General features: G+C 40.7%; 1 protein-coding gene across 1 annotated transcript in view; it reads right to left on the bottom strand.

Annotated features, from left to right (window-relative positions):
* Positions 1-19,060, bottom strand: part of LOC124015306 (activating transcription factor 7-interacting protein 1-like) — a 61,224-nt gene extending 42,164 nt beyond the window's left edge. Inside the window, exon 1 of the mRNA XM_046330462.1 lies at positions 18,790-19,060. The gene's annotated coding sequence lies outside the window, so the exon portion shown is untranslated. The remainder of the gene's footprint in view (positions 1-18,789) is intronic.
* Positions 19,061-20,722: the final 1,662 nt, after the last annotated feature.

The following is a 20,722-nucleotide window of genomic DNA, read 5'->3' as shown; positions in this document are numbered from 1 at the left end:
GTAAAAAATTATGAGGCTGATGCAACAGATCAGACCATTTAGCATAAAATGTTGCTAAAGTTTAAACAAAAATTCTTATTATAAGCTCAGCAATGGCGCACATGGCTTTTGGATATGCGCAAATGTTCTAAAATGCAATTAGCAGGAAAATACCAAGTGGTTTTATGTGACAGAGAAGAAAATATCTGTTAGAAATTAAGAAAGAGGGGAGATCTAAAGATGCATCAACTAGCATTGGTTACTAATATGACACATAAAATTCCAAGTTTTAGACAATTACATTTATGGTTAAATAGTTTCAAAATGCTTCTACTCAGATTCAAGGTGTGTGATCTGGCAACAGGCACAGTCCTTCACTCTCCAGTTTTGTGACCATTTAGTCTGAACAAACCCTGCCTCGTGTAGCCTATGTCAACAGAATCAAGCCTTTAGATGTTAATGCTAGGCAAATTATCTTTCAAAATATTTGTCAAACATGATGGCTGCTTAGCCTATATTTATGCAATTAAAAGTCTCATTAAAACTTTGCTAAATTTTCTGGCGTCTCCCTCATGTCAGCATAGGTTTGGACATGATGTGCATATCACCTACCCTATGACATGTTTTTTTAAATTTATGTACATGAAAAATTGATTTGAATATTAAAGCCATTGTCTATTGAATATTGTATCAAGGTCCTCCTTGTTTGATATTGTGAATTTTGTGTGATTTGTTTTACTTGTCCATTTGGACAACTTAAATTTATATTCTTCTTGTCCAACAATTAAAATTTAAAAAATCCTGGACAAGAGGACAATCATTTATGTTGAGCCCTGACCAGTATGAAATATTAGGGCAGCTGAGCACACTATAGATAGAAAAGATACACAGGAGTACATGTCCTGGTAATCCGTCTGGCCCTGCGGCCTTGTGAATGTTAACCTGTTGTGTGTTTTTAATCTGCGTTACCGAGCATGCGCTGACCAACTGGCAAATGTCTTCACTGACATTTTCAACCTGTCCCTGGCAGTCTGTAATACCAACATATTGCAAACAGATCATAGTTCCTGTTCCCAAGAATACTAAGGTAACATGCCTAAATGACTACCGACCAGTACCACACACGTCTGTAGCCATGACGTGATTTGAAAGGCAGGTCATGACTAACATCAACACCATTATTCCAGTAACCCTAGACCAACTCCAATTTGCATACCACCCCAACAGATCCACAGATGACACAAACTCTATTGCACTCCACACTACCCTTTCCCACCTGGACAAAAGGAACACCTATGTGAGAATGCTATTCATTGACTACAGCTCAGCGTTCAACACCATAGTGCCCTCAAAGCTCATCACTAAACTAAGGACCCTGGGACTAAACACCTCCCTCTGCAGCTGGATCCTGGACTTCCTGATGGGCCGCCCCCTGTTAGTGAGGGTAGGTAACAACACATCTGCCATGCTGATCCTCAACATGGGGGCCCCACAGGGGTGCGTGCTTAGTCCCCTCCTGTAATCCCTGTTCACTCATGACTGCATGGCCAGGCACGACTCCAACACCATCATCAAGTTTGCCGATGACACAAAAATGGTAGGCCTGATCACTGGCAACGATGAGACAGCCTATAGGGAGGTCAGTGACCTGGCAGGACAACAATCTCTCACTCAACGTGATCAAGACAAAGGAGATGATTGTGGACAACAGGAAAAGGAGGGCCGAGCATGCCCCCATTCTCATCGACGGGGCTGTAGTGGAGCAGGTTGAAAGCTTCAAGTTCCTTGGTGTCCACATCACCAACAAACTATCATGGTCTAAACACACTAAGACAGTCGTGAAGAGGGCACGACAAAATCTATTCCCCCTCAGGAGACTGAAAAGATTTGGCATGGGTCCTCAGATCCTCAAAAGGTTCTATAGCTGCACATTTACATTTACATTTACATTTAAGTCATTTAGCAGACGCTCTTATCCAGAGCGACTTACAAATTGGTGCATTCACCTTATGACATCCAGTGGAACAGCCACTTTACAATAGTGCATCTAAATATTTTAAGGGGGGAGGGGGGGTGAGAAGGATTACTTTATCCTATCCTAAGTATTCCTTAAAGAGGTGGGGTTTCAGGTGTCTCCGGAAGGTGGTGATTGACTCCGCTGTCCTGGCGTCGTGAGGGAGTTTGTTCCACCATTGGGGAGCCAGAGCAGCGAACAGTTTTGACTGGGCTGAGCGGGAACTGTACTTCCTCAGTGGTAGGGAGGCGAGCAGGCCAGAGGTGGATGAACGCAGTGCCCTTATTTGGGTGTAGGGCCTGATCAGAGCCTGGAGGTACTGAGGTGCCGTTCCCCTCACAGCTCCGTAGGCAAGCACCATGGTCTTGTAGCGGATGCGAGCTTCAACTGGAAGCCAGTGGAGAGAGCGGAGGAGCGGGGTGACGTGAGAGAACTTGGGAAGGTTGAACACTAGACGGGCTGCGGCGTTCTGGATGAGTTGTAGGGGTTTAATGGCACAGGCAGGGAGCCCAGCCAACAGCGAGTTGCAGTAATCCAGACGGGAGATGACAAGTGCCTGGATTAGGACCTGCGCCGCTTCCTGTGTGAGGCAGGGACGTACTCTGCGGATGTTGTAGAGCATGAACCTACAGGAACGGGCCACCGCCTTGATGTTAGTTGAGAACGACAGGGTGTTGTCCAGGATCACGCCAAGGTTCTTAGCGCTCTGGGAGGAGGACACAATGGAGTTGTCAACCGTGATGGCGAGATCATGGAACGGGCAGTCCTTCCCTGGGAGGAAGAGCAGCTCCGTCTTGCCGAAGTTCAGCTTGAGGTGGTGATCCGTCATCCACACTGATATGTCTGCCAGACATGCAGAGATGCGATTTGCCACCTGGTCATCAGAAGGGGGAAAGGAGAAGATTAATTGTGTGTCGTCTGCATAGCAATGATAGGAGAGACCATGTGAGGTTATGACAGAGCCAAGTGACTTGGTGTATAGCGAGAATAGGAGAGGGCCTAGAACAGAGCCCTGGGGGACACCAGTGGTGAGAGCGCGTGGTGAGGAGACAGATTCTCGCCACGCCACCTGGTAGGAGCGACCTGTCAGGTAGGACGCAATCCAAGCGTGGGCCGCGCCGGAGATGCCCAACTCGGAGAGGGTGGAGAGGAGGATCTGATGGTTCACAGTATCGAAGGCAGCCGATAGGTCTAGAAGGATGAGAGCAGAGGAGAGAGAGTTAGCGGTGCGGAGCGCCTCCGTGATACAGAGAAGAGCAGTCTCAGTTGAATGACTAGTCTTGAAACCTGACTGATTTGGATCAAGAAGGTCATTCTGAGAGAGATAGCGGGAGAGCTGACCAAGGACGGCACGTTCAAGAGTTTTGGAGAGAAAAGAAAGAAGGGATACTGGTCTGTAGTTGTTAACATCGGAGGGATCGAGTGTAGGTTTTTTCAGAAGGGGTGCAACTCTCGCTCTCTTGAAGACGGAAGGGACGTAGCCAGCGGTCAGGGATAAGTTGATGAGCGAGGTGAGGTAAGGGAGAAGGTCTCCGGAAATGGTCTGGAGAAGAGAGGAGGGGATAGGGTCGAGCGGGCAGGTTGTTGGGCGGCCGGCCGTCACAAGACGCGAGATTTCATCTGGAGAGAGAGGGAGAAAGAGGTCAGAGCACAGGGTAGGGCAGTGTGAGCAGAACCAGCGGTGTCGTTTGACTTAGCAAACGAGGATCGGATGTCGTCGACCTTCTTCTCAAAATGGTTGATGAAGTCATCTGCAGAGAGGGAGGAGGGGGGGGGAGGAGGAGGAGGATTCAGGAGGGAGGAGAAGGTGGCAAAGAGCTTCCTAGGGTTAGAGGCAGATGCTTGGAATTTAGAGTGGTAGAAAGTGGCTTTAGCAGCAGAGACAGAGGAGGAAAATGTAGAGAGGAGGGAGCGAAAGGATGCCAGGTCCGCAGGGAGGCGAGTTTTCCTCCATTTCCGCTCGGCTGCCCGGAGCCCTGTTCTGTGAGCACCATCGAGAGCATCCTGGCTGGTTGCGTCACTACCTGGTATGGCAACTGCTCGGCCTCTGACCGCAAGGCACTACAGAGGGTAGTGCGTACTGCACAGTGCATCACTGGGGCCAAGCTTCCTGCCATCCAGGACCTCTATACCAGGCGGTATCAGAGGAAGGCCCTAAAAATTGTCAGACTCCAGCCACCCTCGTCATAGACTGTTCTCTCTGCAACCACACAGCAAGCGGTACCAAGTCTTCTACTACTTCTACTACTTAAATGCTACCTACATGTACATATTACCTCGACTAACCGGTGCCCCTGCACATTGACTTTGTACCGATAACCCCTGTATATAGCCTCGCTATTGTTATTTTACTGCTGCTGTTTAATTATTTGTAACTTTTATTTTAGATTTTTTACTTAACCCTTATTTCTCTTAAAACTTATTAAAACATTGTTGGTTAAGGGCTTGTAAGTAAGCATTTCACTGTAAGGTCTACCTACACCTGTTGTATTCGGTGCATGTGACAAATAAAATGTGATTTGAATTTGAATTTCTGAAAAGAAAGCGAGATGATAATTGTTTAGTTAATAGGCCTATAATTACTAATGGCAATATCAATACTATGATAAAGTAAACACCAATAAAAACATAATTCTTGAGAGGCAGGTCTAATCTGTTTTCTGTATCTTCCATAGTGCTTGGATTATGAGATGAACCCAAAATTAGATCATTTAAAATTGCTGCTGATATTACAGTTATTCAGTAGAACACTAGCGAGCTAATAGCTCACTGCGTAGTGTGCCCATTCCCCACTCCATTCCTCTTTCATAGACTGCGTGAGGACTGCCAGCAGAAACTCAAAATGTCCGCCAGTGCTGGTGCAATGGACAACCAGGTTTAGCACTTGGCAGCTGTTGACTGAAACATCAACTTGAGCAAGAGGACTAGAGTTTAAACTCCTCCTACTTTTAGGAATCATTTTACTCTTTGCATAATTATACATAAAATAGGGAATGTATCGAACGATCACAATTTATTACATTCTTTGTCTGTTCTATGGACTCCTATTGCGAACAAAGAAATCAAAAGAACGCTCACTCTTTGATTGAGATACTTATTTGACCAAAATGTCCTTTGAATGAAAGATGAAAAATAATATGTTCAGTAACATTTTGCCATCATAACTTTACTATAATAATTATTAACATGTTATTTTCTCATCTCTGATATGATACAAAATGAATAAAATCACTGCTATGTTACAAGAGCTCTGTTAACATTCCAATGTTACTGCACACTGCGTAGGCTTCCCCTCACCACTCCTCTTTCATTACACTCGTTCCGGATTCACTGCAGAAAAAAACAAAATGTCCGCCAACTCTGCTGTATGCGCAGCCAGCCAGACTGAGCCCCCACACACTGCTAACTGAACACGCATCCAATCCACTGTAGTACAACAGTGCATCAACTTCATGTTAATATGTTACCTGCTCTGTATGCCAATTTTGCACGGGCTGTTTTGTTAGTTTTTATTTGTATAAAAAAAAGTAGGTTAAGTTTATTTTTCAAAGTAGTTATGATGTACTTCCTCATCCATCACACAATGTTGTGTTAGGTTGTGCTGATCAATTAGGTTAAATTACTATCCTAAATGGATTTCGTTTTTGTAAAGTTTCTCCTGAAGGTCCATGATGCGGTTCAAGCTAGTCCTCCGCTGCACTATATACTACAGTATTTACTGATTGATGCGGGCCATAGATTATTGGTTTCTGGTCTGCAATAGCTGTAAACTGTCCACTGTATACCTCCAAACTGGAGGAAAAAAAGACTCCTCATCACCATCTTGTTCTTGCTTCTATTCCTTTGGTAATGTTTGTCTCCTCTGACCAACACTAGTGATTTACTAGGCTAGTAGTACTTGACTGGTACTGTGTTCTGTTCATAGCTCACAACAATTCTAGAGGGGTATGTGGCTACACAGCAGCACAACAATTCACAAAATCTTCAAAGGCTTGAAAATAATGGGCACATCTGTGATTGCAGCGCATTATAAATATATTTCCAGTGATCTGCCCATTCCTGAATTCATCCATATGACAACACAGGCACTGGCAAACATCTCAAAATTACTAAGCAGGTATACAGGTATGCAATTCCTCAAGTACTTGTAAAATACTGCTGATCTTTCAATCATTAACAAAGGGCAATACAAAGTAAAAATTAAATACAAAAAAACCTGTCACACAGCAAGACAGGTTTGGTCAAACAAAAAGTTGGCAGAGACGGGCTGGGCTCCAAGCCATAGTCCAAGCTACAGTTTTCTCCTGCTGCATCCTCAGGTTGATGGCATACATTTCAGAAACTCCTTTCAGACAATCATTTCTGTGAAAATTCCCTCCGTTTTCAGATCTCTCCCAAGACACAGGTTATCAGTCTCAGCAATGTCGAGTAAACATTGTATGTTAAATTTCACAACTGATTTGGCTGAGGTAGGTGGTCTGCAGAAATCTTCAAGAATTCCTGCTCTTACTTTTCACTGCCTCGACAAGAACAAATTACTGTTGACAGCCTCTGAATAATGAAACTTTTGTTAACTCGATCCAAGATGATTTTATATTTTGTATTGAACCTTTATTTAACTAGGCAAGTCAGTTAAGAACAAATTCTTATTTACAATGAAGGCCTACCAGGGAACAGGGGCAGAACGACAGATTTTTACCTTGTCAGCTAGGGGATTTGAACCAGCAACCTTTCGGTTATTGGCACAACGCTCTAACCACTAGGCTACCTGCCACCCCTATACCTTTCAAACCCCAGGTGTGTTTTTCAATTAGTGGCAAGGCGGGAGGAGCCACGCAACATGAGCTTTGATCAGTGTTCATATCCCAGTATTGATCAGAGATCGTTTGTGGTCTTATTGCTTTTTGTACTTTTTATAGATTCCCATAAGAATCCATTAGCCAAGAAACCAATATGAGAAAACATTGGTAGATATAAAGATATTACATCCCTGTTAAAGCTCCTGTTCTTATTCCGGTGCCAATGATGATTCAAGACCTTTTTCACTTGTCAGACAACGATTTTTACACATTCGGACTGGTTGCAAAGCATTGCTGCAATACAATACTTAAGGCTTCTAGCATTCACCCCCAAACCTCTCATGTCCTCACACACAAATAGCAGGGCATGACAATCTAAAATGCCAAGAATTATACTTTTTTACTACAGAAAATATATACAAATATTTTCTCCTAATACAAAACAGCACTACTGTAAACATTAATAATAATAATAATATTTTTTAAATAAATAACACTAAAAATATTATCTACGTTTCGGAATTGTGGCTAGCATAGCACTACTTAATGGAAAATAATATATAGTTAAAGTTAAATACTGATATGTAGGCCAAGATCATAGTCAGAACAGAGCAACATCATAGCTGTACAAGTCTTCAAAAAAAAGAAAGAAATTCAAGTAAACCTTGAACAGTAGTCTGGAGAAGAAGGCCTTCCGTTGGACAGAAGTCGTACGCGTGATTCGATTGGCTGTGTTGTTTGTACTAGCAACAGCAGAGGGAGGAAGAAAAAAAGCAGGAGGGTGAGGGGGACTAAGGTTGGACTGTTCCATCTGTTTCAGCATAGAGTTCTTGTGCAAGGCTGTGCGCACAGTGAAACCATCAATCTCTGCCTCGTGGCTCAAGACAGCCAGCACAGGCAACACTGACCCAGCACAGGCTGACAAACTGCACAGTGTAACACACTCAGAACAAAAGGATAGAAACAAAATGATTTTCCCCCTTTGGGATTTACCCCAGTGTAGCCATCTTAAAAGTGATTCAAACAAAAGCAAAATATATTTTTTTGTAACTTTGGCAGAAGCATGCAGCACAGACTGCTTTTTGCCCGAAAAAAAAAAAAACAGGCTAGCAGCGCAGTCAGTACAGAGTGCACAGCCTGACACACTTAGCACCACCCCTCCCCCACACTAGCAGTCTGTAGCTGCATGGAAAATTACAGCCTAGCTAGGACTAAACCATTCTGATGGGGGAGGGGGGAGAAGATTTTTCTCCAACTAGAGAGGGTGCTAGAGAGAACCGTTTAATTAACCACCAGAAATCTAGATTACTTCCGTCCTAAAATAAGAACGCAAATGAAAATAAGAACCTTTTACCGTAATGTTCAAAACAAGCCTGAGAGAGTACATAACGTTAGACACCATAGTCAAATATATCAACGTTTACAAGTTGTAACATTTGACAGATATCACTCAACAATCAGGGATCAATCATGTTCCTTGTACCCTAACCCACTAGCCACTTTAAACAATGCTGCTTAATATAATGTTTACATACCCTACATTACTCATCTCATATGTACAGTGGGGCAAAAAAGTATTTAGTCAGCCACCAATTGTGCGAGTTCTCCCACTTAAAAAGATGAGAGAGGCCTGTAACTTTCATCATAGGTACACTTCAACTATGACAGACAAAATGACAGAAAAAAATGCAGAAAATCACATTGTAGGATTTTTATTAATTTATTGGCAAATTATGGTGGAAAATAAGTATTTGGTGACTTACAAACAAGCCAGATTTCTTTCTCTCACAGACCTGTAACTTCTTTAAGAGGTTCCTATGTCCTCCACTCATTACCTGTATTAATGGCACCTGTTTGAACTCGTTATCAGTATAAAAGACACCTGTCCACAACTTCGAACAGTCACACTCCAAACTCCACTATGGCCAAGACCAAAGAGATGTCAAAGGACACCAGAAACAAAATTGTAGACCTGCATCAGGCTGGAAAGACTGAATCTGCAATAGGTAAGCAGCTTGGTTTGAAGAAATCAACTGTGGGAGCAATTATTAGGATATGGAAGACATACAAGACCACTGATAATCTCCCTCGATCTGGGGCTCCACGCAAGATCTCACCCTGTGGGGTCAAAATGATCACAAGAACGGTGAGCAAAAATCCCAGAACCACACGGGGGGACCTAGTGAATGACCTGCAGAGAACTGGGCCCAAAGTAACAAAGCCTACCATCAGTAACACACTACGCCGCCGGGGACTCAAATCCTGCCTGTGCCAGACGTGTTCCCCTACTTAAGCCAGTACATGTCCAGGCCCGTCTGAAGTTTGCTAGATGGATGATTGGATGATCCAGAAGAGGATTGGGAGAATGTCATATGGTCAGATGAAACCAAAATATAACTTTTTCGTAAAAACTCAACTCATCGTGTTTGGAGGACAAAGAATGCTGAGTTGCATCCAAAGAACACCATACCTACTGTGAAGCATGGGGGTGGAAACATCATGCTTTGGGGCTGTTTTTCTGCAAAGGGACCAGGACGACTGATCCGTGTAAAGGAAAGAATGAATAGGTCCATGTATCGTGAGATTGAGTGAAAACCTCCCTCCTTCCATCAGCAAGGGCATTGAAGATGAAACGTGGCTGGGTCTTTCAGCATGACAATGATCTCAAACACACCGCCCCGCCCAGGCAACGAAGGAGTGGCTTCGTAAGAAGTATTTCAAGGTCCTGGAGTGGCCTAGCCAGTCTCCAGATCTTAACCCCATAGAAAATATTTGGAGTTGAAAGTCTGTGCTGCCCAGCAACAGCCCCAAAACATCACTGCTCTAGAGATCTGCATGGAGGAATGGGCCAAAATACCAGCAACAGTGTGTGAAAACCTTGTGAAGACTTACAGAAAACGTTTGACCTCTGTCATTGCCAACAAAGGGTATATAACAAAGTATTGAGATAAACTTTTGTTATGGACCAAATACTTATTTTCCACCATAATTTGCAAATAAATTAATTTAAAATCCTACAATGTGATTTTCTGGATTTTTTTCTCATTTTGTCTGTCATAGTTGAAGTGTACCTATGATGAAAATTACAGGCCTCTCATCTTTTTAAGTGGGAGAACTTGCACAATTGGTGGCTGACTAAATACTTTTTTGCCCTACTGTATATGTATATACTGTACTCTATATCATCTACTGCATCGTTATGTAATACATGTATCACTAGCCACTAAACTATGCCACTTGTTTACATACCCCACATTACTCATCTCATATGTATATAATGTACTCGACACCATCTACTGCATCTTGCCTATGCCGTTCTGTACCATCACTCATTCATATATCTTTATGTACATATTCTTTATCCCTTTACACGTGTGTGTATATAAGGTAGTCGTTTTGGATTTGTTAGGTTAGATTACTCGTTGGTTATTACTGCATTGTCGAAACTAGATGCACAAGCATTTCGCTACACTCGCATTAACATCTGCTAACCATGTGTACGTAACAAATAACATTTGATTTGAACACCAGTATGGAATATTATGGCAGCTGAGCACACTATAGATAGAAAAGATGCACAAGTAACACAGGTGAAAGTATAAAAATATAGAAATAACTCAATTAAGAAGGCCTGTAATCACTAATGTCAATAGCAATACAATGATAAAGCAAACATGCATAAAATAATTATGGTAATAGATTACTCATACTTGAGTCAGGACTATGTTCTGTTTCTTGCACATTTCTTGGATTAAAAGATGAAACCTAAGATCATTTAAAAATGGTGCTGATATTACAGTTATTCAGTACAACTAACACTAGCCAGCTAATAGCTCACTGCGTAGTATTCCCATCCCCCACTCCCTTCCTCTTTCATAGACTGCCTGAGGACTGCCAGCAGAAACTCAAAATGTCCGCCAGTGCTGCTGCTATGTGCAGCCAGGCTTAGCACTTGGCAGCTGTTGGCTGAAACATTCACTTGTGCAGGAGGACTAGAGATTAAACTCCTCCTACTTTAAGGTATCATTTTATTCTTACCATAATTATACAAATGGGGATTGTACCGAAAGACCACACTTCATAACCTATCGCTAACAATGAAACCGAAAGATCGCTGACTCTTTGATTGAGATACTGATTTGAACAGAGACGTTCCATGCTTTTTCAGCTCTCATGCAGTTTACAGACCTACTCCAGTATCTTACTCACTGAGCTTTGTGTCCTCTTTTTCACCTTCAGGGTTCTCCTTAGAACTTGACCACTGACCTCAGAGTGCCTCTAGAATTAAGTCAAACCTGGAATTGTTACTCCATATTCTAGTAGTTAAAGAAGGGCTAAATTAATGACAGCTGTGACTTGTTCACACAATAACAATTGTTCACAAATTCTGGGTTTGTAGGAAAGCCCAAGTCTTTGGCATCCATCCCACTTCCAATTGTTACCCTGTCGGTCCAATGTTCCCTCTGATTAGGTGCTTTGTGACAAAGACAATACTCAATGCTGTGCTTCATCTTGGCCAGGTCGCAGTTGTTCTCAACTGGCCTACCTGGCTAAATAAAGGTGAACTACAATTTAAGAATTAAATAAAAAATGCAATTCAGAGCTGTCCAAAAGGCTGGGTAACCTTAAGTGAATGTTCAACCAGGTGGGAGTTGCATTTTTTTTTAACCTTTATTTAACTAGGCAAGTCTTATTTTCAATGACGGCCTATGAACTGCCTTGTTCAGGGTCAGAAAGGTGGGGCGGCAGGTAGCCTTAGTGGTTAGAGCGTTGGATGGTCCCATCGGCATGACACACCATGTGCGGATCTGCACAGGCTTCTGTTTCCTGTGTGCAAGTACGAAATACTGAGTGCAAGAGCGAGAACATTGGTCACATCTGGCCTTCAATCCTCAACAAATTTTAGAAGCATTTTTGATCACCGTTTTTCTTTTATATAAAGCTGACAACATACTAGGTCTCTTGTCTGAACCAATACAAACAACTGACCTATATTGTCATTAAAAAAATAAAAATGCATTGGGCTTGATTTATTTCAGTCTCCCTCTTGTCTATCATGGATGAAAAAAACAACGAAAGTTTCTCAAGTATCTTCAAGGCAAATAAAATCTTGTCGCAAATTAGATTTTGTGATGTGTAATTTAGATTTATAACCCTGCCAAACCCCCCAAATCCCTGGCATCTTTAACCACAAGGTTGTTCTATTCCAGAGGACCCACAGTGATCGGTCTAAAATCAATTGTACGTTGAAAGTCCAAATATTGCTAACAATGAGAAATTCCTTGCTAACCAGCTACTACAAAAAAATATAAGTCGAAGTAACCTACCGACATAGGGCCTTATAAAATATGTTTTATTTTTTGCCCGATTCGTTTAGTTTTTCCCCAAATTCCGTCTCCCCCCTAGGGGGAATAACCAGGTTCACTCTCAAATCACACATTTATTTATAGAAAAACAAAGAAAATGGGATATTCTAAGTCCACAACAATGCTTAAAACTCATCAGGATACTACTCGAGGTCTGAGAAAAATAGAAGACATTTTGATATTGGGGTGTAGTTACCCTTTAATGCACCCGCAAGATACCTTTGTTTGGTTAGCAACATTTCTCTAGCACTTTGCAGTGTGTGCAAAACAAAATGGCCACTGGATTGATGCAAATAATCATGATATCATTCTGCCAGGTAGGCATATATTACTTTGTAGTTAACATTTAGTTTTTTTTTAGGAAAGCCTTTCCATCCCTATCAGAAGGTTATCATTAGCATCATCGCTAATTGCTACACAAAGTGTAGACATATGCACGCACGCACGCACGCACCACACACACACACACACACACACACACAGAGGGGCATTCCTGTGTCTTTTCAGAAAGTGCAGGAAAATACAAATCACTAATGGATTTTGTTCATGTCTTATGATTAATTTGGGCAATTTAATGGATTTACTAATAAGTTCAATACATTTAGTTGATTTCCTACTAAGTTCAATATATTTTTGAATATTGATCAATTCTGTTTTAATATCTGGATTCAGTAATTCTGTACCTGGTTCTCCTCAATGCAGATTTTATAGGGCCCTATACTAGTAACTGATAGTGGTGCAATCATTAGACCCGAGCAACACAGTACATATACCACTCCATTACACCCTGGGGGTTCTGTGAACACTTATTATAGATCTGCAAGACTGTACATAATATTCTTTACTGGTCTAATGAGTGCCATGAAGTATTTTATTCAATAGCAGTTCATGGCTTTATGTGAATGACTCCTGTGAGAAGCAGAATAATAATTGTTATAAATTATAATTAGGCCTGATTCTCATCCATAATGCAGGTTGGTTCATGCGTTCCTCGCTGACAATTAACACATAATTTCTCTCAAGTTTGTACATCAGACATTTTGACACACATACACAAAAATGTTTTAAGTATTTAAATAACCACCTGTTTAAATGACCTTGGGATATAAAACAATCAATGATTCATGAAATGTCCAAAGCACCAAAGACAAACATAAATATTGACTCAAGATCACATTGGGATCACGTTCCTCCCCCTGCTCTCTCAATCAGGTCGTTAGCCAATCCAGAGGCAGTGTAAAAGGAACCGGCTAGAACCTGCTGAAACCAGTTTAAGCAATGTTATTTAGACAAGGGAAGAATCATTCAATACTCTACTTCCTACTTTACAGTGTTAACTCCGACCTTCAGTTTTGAAGAATTCTGGCATGAATAGCCCCAGGGATCCAGAACAAGGAGTGATATATGGCATACGTTTCCTACATTAGCCTACAGGCATATTAGATAAATATATGTAATTGACTAGCCTACATTGCTAACTGACCACAAATGGGATTAGGCTAGTACAAGACGTTATGCTGGTGTTAGGCCTATATTTCTGTTATGCAAAGTCCATTAAAGATGTCTATCACATGAACGGGTAAAACGTTCAGGGGTGGGGTGGCTGCACCTTATAGTTCTGTTATAGACTTGACCTGTAGGCCTTCACACAAATGTTACTCCACAAATCCTGGTAAGTGTAGGCTATCTTGAGTGAAATGTTGCGCTCATTTTTTTATGCTGCCCATCCCCCACATGAGAGTCCTGTAGCGACTCACAGCAACAGTCACAACGTGGAAGCAGTCTTCAAGAGGTCCAACCTCACTCACTAGCCTAAATATTTCCAGATTGAGATGAAGTACATAAACACATATTTTCAAATACTACGCACACAACTGGTATTCTGAGCTTTCATACTTCTGAACTAAATACCTTCCACGATGCAAAAAAACGAATGGAATCACAGAATACAGGCATCTGAATGGTATTCCGATTATTGTAATGTCTAAAATTTGAAGGCCTAAACTGTACAACAAAGCACTGATGAAGTGAGTATCTGGAGACTGTTTTCCTCCCAGGCCAGACAGGGGTTCCTTGCTTTGCTACTGATTGCCCACACAGAACTGATTGCACATTTCTCATATTTGTGCTGCATTGGTGTCTGTCCCTCCCTTGGGTTATGTTCATCCATAGACTGGCTGTTCGATTGACTGAAACTGGTTGATTAAGGAGTGTCCTGTGTGGCTCGGTTGGTGGAGCACTGCGCTTGTGTCGCAGGGTCGTGGGTTTGATCCCCTCTAGGGCCATTCACATTAAAATGTATGCACACACTGATGTAAATCACTTTGGATAAAAGTCTGCTAAATGGTATATATTATTATAAGGCTATATCATACTCTGGGTCCCGAGACAGGTAGGGTATGACTGATCAGGGATGGTGAGGTCGCTTGAGGCAGACATCTTGGTTTGACAGAAGGTGAGAGGGATTGTTTCGAACCAGTTACAGTCCAATACTACCACAAACAGTTAACTGTCTTGTTGAACCAGATTGACAAATGATCCAAAATAAACTCAACAACGTCTTCGTTAACCAAATTCAAAAGTGTCTATGTGGAGAAACTCGCCATGCTATCGTTTTTCTATGAAAAACTTAGTCATTTATCTGAAACTAGGATGACACAACAATTTCTCTTCTTGACACAAGAACGTGTACCTATTTTTTCTTACAGAAATGTGCATATGGTTTATTGACATTAGGTAATTATTCAACAATGATGTATTATTTCAAAGGTAATTCATATAGCAATAGGGTGATTCCACATCAGCAAAAAATATTTGGGGTATATCAGATTTTTCGGGTAATTCTCATATAGAACTTCATTGGGATTAAAGACATTTGAAAATACTTTAAACATTTGTATCACTAACCATTTTTGAGAAAAATCATGATTAAAATGGCCATTTTAGACTCTTTTTAGACCGATTCACACCTCCTGTACGACACGATGATTTGTGAACAGTACATGATCCAGACAACATCTTCCTCCTTATATTGTTCTCTCAAATATGGAGTATGTGTACATTCTGAAATATCATGTATGGTTCATAGATCATAGTCTTACAGGAAACATGTATAGGTCTAAAAAAAAGGGCCTTAAATGTACTTTCATCATATGATTTGTGATACAAATGTTTTTAAAAAAGTCAAACATCCTTCCTCCCAATGAAGTTTCTATGTGAGAATTGCCAAAAATATTTTTCGCTCCCGCTGGCATGGAATCGCCCAATAGCTATTAACTAGCCAATATAAAATATTAATATAGTCTATGACGATTGCAAAAGCCTAGCTTTTGTCCTGAATTCTGCCTCCTTTTCAGTTAGCCCCGAAACCGCAGGCATATGGAAGCCTGGAAAAGCAGTGGGGGAGGGATAACTGTCTGCAGGACTGTACCATCTTCCTCAGAGGGGAGACTAAAGTGGATGAGGGGGCATACACACTTGGTGTGAACAAACTGGAACTACTGGTACTCATATTTACAATGAAACGTTCAAGGTAATAAACTACTTTACACGAGGGAACTGAAAACCCCCCAGAACAAATGCAATCTCAAGTCTCTACACAAATGAACATGAACTAACTCACCAGTGTGCCTGAAATAACTTTAAAGCCCAAATTTGCCTAAAACACACACGCAGAAAGTTGCACCAATAGAACAAATATACAAAACAAAAACGCACACCTATCCAGTAAACGATTGGTCTACACAGTAGACGTTGGAACACCCCTCCCCCTCACAGAGACTGTGTACTGAGTGGAAAAGTACAGCAAACCAAGGCCGTACCACTTTAAGAAGCCAGGGGGGGTTGAGATCAAATAAGAAGACAAGGAGGGGAGAGTAATGCTCGAACATTAGAAACCCAATTTTTTACTTTCAAAAATATTATTTTTATAAGAAACTATACCAATAATAGGTGTTTCAATATTTATCAAAAACAACTTGAAATAGTTCACGTTAAAGGAGATTGCGTATCAATTCTGTAATTCTACGTACACCTTATGTTACACTAAACGACAGACTACCTCAAAACCAATGTGGTTCCAAACTCATTACAATGTGTAAAAAAATATCTAGGCATACCTGAAACGATGCTTCCAGGGGTGCACTAGGTTTCTTCAAACATGAACAGCCTTTCACGTATGCTAGTACATACAGTGAGACGAGCATTCCAATTCCAGCACAAAATATGTCTCCAAGAGAGATGTGTCTGCCCTCGATGTAAGTCACACAGTTTACAATACTGTTCATTTTAGGAATGTGTGGAAACAGAAGGAGAAAAGCTCATTCTAGGCCTATGCCCACGTGTAATCTGATAATAATCTTTCCAATGTAATGAAAACGTGTTCGGGAAAGTAATTGTGTCTGTTCACCATCATTTATATTTTCGTAGACCTAAGAAAGTTCCAATTGCAATATAGAGAGCACATTGGGAGCAGATATTCAACATTCCTTCCACACAGCCAACAAGAACAAAAATGGCAGTACTCTTCAAAGACCCAATACTTTGAAAGTGATAGATTGTCTAAAATGTTATCATATAGTTGTTATCATATATAATTATTATGCATTTCCTGGGAGGCTAATGCAGCTAGCTGAGTGCTAACTATTCACTATCCCATCCCCCACACACAAACACTGCGCTGCCATATTTTCTGACGGTGCCACTTATTATTGCAGCAACTCAAAATGGCCACCATAGTTGCTGTTAGCTAGTTTTTTTTCATGTGCTTGATCCCTAAATTGTAACAATGTCAGGGAATACTTTGCAGTCACATTAAGGTTGCTTCCTAAAGTTCCTACTGGTGCTGAATTAGACATATGCTAAATGTATTTATGTCCTACTCATACATTTTACATGTTATTGCTGATACAGTGGCTCGAAAGAAAAGATCCTGACCAGTCTTGCCCATTTCTTCCCTTTTGTCATTCAATGTTGTCTTGTGTTTCTATAGTGTGTGTACCAATACTTTGTCTCAATATCTCATGGTAGTTTGACATTACTTGCTCTTTGTTTGGTTGCTAGTTTTGAAAAGAGTCAACCTGATTACTAAAAGGATTTAAGCCAGATAACCCCTTTCATTGTAATACTGCAACATCAACTGACACCCTCCAGCATCACCCGATCCTACATAGGCTTCTTCCATGCTTCCCTGCAAACATTTTATAAATCTTTTAATTTACTATCATTGATAATTCCTTTTGAAACAAATTCCTTGCTTCATTTATAGAGCAAGAAGCAACATTTATTGTTATAGCCCCAGTGACTTGCACTCACAACTTTGTCAATATTTGGTGGCCGTCATGGTTATAAAGAAGTTGTCAAGGTTGAAGGGGATCACATCATCCCAACCAATGGGGTTGTCTAGATTCTGAGTGCTGGATCAGTGGTTGTCAACTGGTTTTTCCCCGGGACCCACATTGAACCAGGTTGTCTCAGTTGCGACCCAATATTCGCATTGCCAGAACACAATCTGAAAACAACTTTTTATGCTATATTGATAGTAAATGCAGCAATTATGACAAGGAAACAACATTCCCACCGCTTTCATTTTCAAAAATACAACTTTGCCCATGTCCTTGAATAAGAATGTTAATAAACTCACTTGCTTTAGACCACAAAATCAACCAAAATAGCATTGCAATACTACACATGTTCTACCTGGTTTAAGTCAAGATTTTATTTTATTCCAGACACCCGCGACCCACTCAAAATCTCCTTGGGTCACGACCCATCAATTGAGAATCACTGGGCTAGGTTATGATGGACTATAACCTGTAGATGGCGTGTGCATTTCCAAATTTTGACACCAAATAATATCAAGTATGGTAGTTAGCGTGCCAACAAGCTATGCTGTGAAACAAACCGCTTTAGCTGCCTAGGCTTGCAACATTGTACTTGATACATGTTTTCGATGAAAGCACATTTTTGTCTTCAAAGAAACATAACATTTTGGGCAGCAACAAAAAATGTACAGCCAAATACAAAGCAAACATAAGAAATACTAAATATACTTACATTTGCAGCTATCTTTTGGTAGATATACACACACACACACACACACATATATATATACATAAAAATATATATATATTTAAAAAGTGTGTGTGTATATGTATATATAATATACACACACAGATATACACACACACACATCTTTAAAATAATAATATAATAATAATAAATATATATATATATTTTTTAAATGTGTGCTTGTGTGTATATAAACACACATTTTTAAAATATATATATTTTGGTAGACATATAAACACACATATATCTTTAAATATATACAAACAAACAATTGTAGTTCTCTACTCAATAGCCAAAAATCTAAAATGATTTTGCTAACAGTTAACGTTAGCTAACTAGCGCCCCCCTTCACCCCACCTCACTTTTTTTCACGTCCATGTCCCTGCCAAGACCAGTCTACATCGCAAGCTAATGTTTTACACTTACTCGTTCAAGAACATGACAGAAAAAAAACGAAACGTCTATTTTATAGAGAAAGTGACACATTTTAAATAGACAAAAATAAAACTGTTGGAATGATCTGTAAAAACAGTTAAGACAGCTAGCATGCTAGCTAACTCACCGATGCTTCTGGATTCTGCCTGTTTCCCGCGAAATAGCCGGTATCCGCACGAGCTGAATGTGCTCTTCGCTCACAACATCGGTTTATAATGTGCAGAGGATCGCAAACTGAACCAAGGGAGAAAAAAACGTAAATATGAGCGTGATAGTGACGCGGACACACCGGCTTGAAAGAACACCAAAACAAAACCTGTGCATGCAGACTGTTCTCAGCGACTACAGTCAGTCATCCACCACTGTGTTGCCAGCTCCTCCTCCTTCGTAGTCAAGGGGAGGGGGGTTGAGTGCGTGAGAGCAGTCTAGGCACCTCCTACTAGATGTCGTCCATGACAGAAAACAACGTGAAAGCTGGTAGGAGTAGCTTTAAAAAAAAATCAAGTACAGTATGAATACTGTCGTCTATGAAGTTTTTTTTTTAATTCAACAAGGTAAGTAGAAGTTGAAGGAAATTATATGTGTTGAAGAGAGAACAGAACCATTTCTAACTTGATTTTCTTAGATCTGTGAGGGTAAAAAAAGTCTTGTGTAGACTTTCACAGACTACCTGATCTACTAGGAGAATAGACAGTATTAGTCACAAGAGCGCCATAGTGGAAGAGCTAAAGACTGTTTTCTGACATGGCAAGAAGAGGGGGATGGGGTGTGGTCTTGCCTGATGGGGGAAGGGTGAGGGAAGTATGAAGGGAGCAGGGGTGGAATTCATAAGTGGGAGGAGTCTGTTTAAGAACAGTGGCAACAAGTATACTAAAAACAGTTTATAATTATAGTAAAGTGTAACATCTTTGGTGGAAATTATGTATTGTACTTTATTTTTTATTCATCCCACATCCTAGAAAAGTTTCAGCTGAAACTCCAGTGCTTGTGATCTGTGGGCTCTCTTTGTAGCTGTTAAGCATTTAAACTTTTCAAAAGCTATAGTTGTTCATAGTAGCATAGCAACATAAGTGTCTAAAAACCAAATTGTCTATAGATAGTGGTGATTTGTTAGTTTTGTGGCTTCAAATGTAGGATCTAAATCGTAAAGGAAAAAGGAACAAAAAAAACAAAGGTAAGACTCGTCTTAGGCCAGACTGAACAAAAAAGATGCTCAACTGCTTCAAGTGCTAAATTGTTCTGATAATGGGTTAAAGTGATTTAGTAGACCTATATGTACAACATATGCATCCAGAGCCAAAATAACATATGCAAATTTATTCATCATTGGGAAAAATTACATTTACTGACATTTACTCATTTTCGCACATCCCATGAGCTAATTTCAGGTCGGCCATTTTGTCTCACTGGCCCCTCTGCAGGCGAACTCATTTTCAATTCAAATGTCTGCTTGTGCCACTGTAGTTCCATCAATGACCAAAATAGGTATTTAAAAATGTGATTAAAATGTTTATGCCTGAAATGTCTGGAATTTGATTTATCATATTAACACGTTTTCTTGTTTAGCTACTGTATTTCATTTGTTTGGTTAATCTCCTGGTTTGTGTGTTTTTCTGGAATTGATTATATCCACTTTCCCTAGTGAACCACTGTATTTTTTTGGGGGGGGGGTTGATTTATTTGATTGAATCACCATGTTAAAAATCTGTCTTGCACATACCCAATCAGAACTAAACTGCCTATTCTTTATAATTGTTTCCCCCCTCACTGCTAAAACTTACTGCATCACAATTCACTTGGAGAAAAGGGTACACGCATACACACAGTCAAAACACCTTGCTACATACAGTTCATCAGTGAGAGAGTGACTGTAATATGCTCCTCCCCTTTCTCCACAAAGGGAGGGGGTGCTTCCAGCCCTAGCCAGCTGTGTGACAAACTTAAGCAGAACTGGCATTGAAAAACAGACAGACAATGGGCACCTTCAAGCCATAGAGATAGATAGAGGACTCATCTTTATCATAGCATCTGTGACTGCATTGGGAGCGCCATTGAGGCAA

This window comes from Oncorhynchus gorbuscha, linkage group LG26 (assembly GCF_021184085.1).
Source record: "Oncorhynchus gorbuscha isolate QuinsamMale2020 ecotype Even-year linkage group LG26, OgorEven_v1.0, whole genome shotgun sequence".
NCBI classification, from domain to species: Eukaryota; Metazoa; Chordata; class Actinopteri; order Salmoniformes; family Salmonidae; genus Oncorhynchus; species Oncorhynchus gorbuscha.
The sequence above is the reverse complement of the archived record's forward strand: the minus strand, read 5'-3'. Positions and strand labels throughout refer to the sequence as shown.